Raw genomic sequence first — 1,174 nt, 5'->3', positions numbered from 1 at the left:
CATATACTTCAGCCAAACTGCCATCCACGAATTTACAGATTGCCTTATGCACCATTGTGGTATTTCACAAAGCATTGTATATGAAGTTTCATGGGATCTGAAGGTGTTCAGCTGTGTTTGGGTTCTCTGAGTTGCTATCCAGGTATGAATCCAAGCATGACTTTGAGAGTCTGAGGTACATCTGGCGTAGAGTGGGTTTTTTGTGCTACTATTCAAACAATTTGGTCCATGTGGAACTCAACAATGACATGTGTGTCCCTTTGGATGTCCCAAATACATTGCTTACATTTTCAGTCACATGATTATTATTAGGTTTTCAAACTGCAGCAGCCCTCCCTGTCTTCAACAGGGTCTCACAGACTTTGGATTTCTCAAGCCCCTGAGAAAAGAGAACTGAGTTGTTAAGCACCTTGGTTTTTGAGGTCAAGAGAAGCAAGCTTTTCTCCACTGTTTGGCCAACATGGCAGGCTTCCCCTTTGATCTCTAAAAGGGACAGGTTTTAACAGTCCTGCTCTCCTGCTTTTCCCCACCCAACTTGAAAAGAAACATCTTCCTGCCTTCTGTAGGAAGTGGAAGCCTTTCCCTTTAAAAGACACCAGATCACGACCTGAGGCAGACATTTTCCCTGCCCGGAAGGGAATCTCTCCCATGTGTTCCTTTGCTAATAAACTCTACTCTAATGGAGTTTTATCTGAGTTCTGGGGCTTTCTCATCTATCTGTTCATTCTCCAGCAACTTTTTACCTATCAATTATGGCAATTTTGTGCTCATTCTCTTGAGAAATGTGCCAGAGCAAAATTACAGTTTTCGATTTTACCCTTCCTTGTGAACTTGGCAGGAATGTTTGGTGATGTCTTATAAGTTCTCTGGGGAGAGGGGCTGGGTGTCTTGCAGCAGCTCCTTCCACTTGAGTATTTTTAAGACCCTTTTTCTGGCAATTGACTATAAATCTTCAGCTTCAGTAGATCCAATCTTCTGTTGTTTATTAAGAGAAAGTTTGTTTCACATCACTGATAACCTGTACTGGAGCCTCTTCCTCTGAACCAGAAGATCCATGGTTTACAACCTGTCCAGGCAGAAGAGTAATGTGCAACTCATCCATAACAGTAATATCTCCCGGTTCTTCCAAGAAACTCTAGCCACATTGCTTCCTGCCACAAGTGGGCAACTTTTC

This window comes from Nannospalax galili, unplaced genomic scaffold (genome assembly GCF_000622305.1).
Source record: "Nannospalax galili isolate Female #2095 unplaced genomic scaffold, S.galili_v1.0 scaffold333, whole genome shotgun sequence".
Taxonomy (NCBI): domain Eukaryota; kingdom Metazoa; phylum Chordata; class Mammalia; order Rodentia; family Spalacidae; genus Nannospalax; species Nannospalax galili.
The sequence above is the reverse complement of the archived record's forward strand: the minus strand, read 5'-3'. Positions refer to the sequence as shown.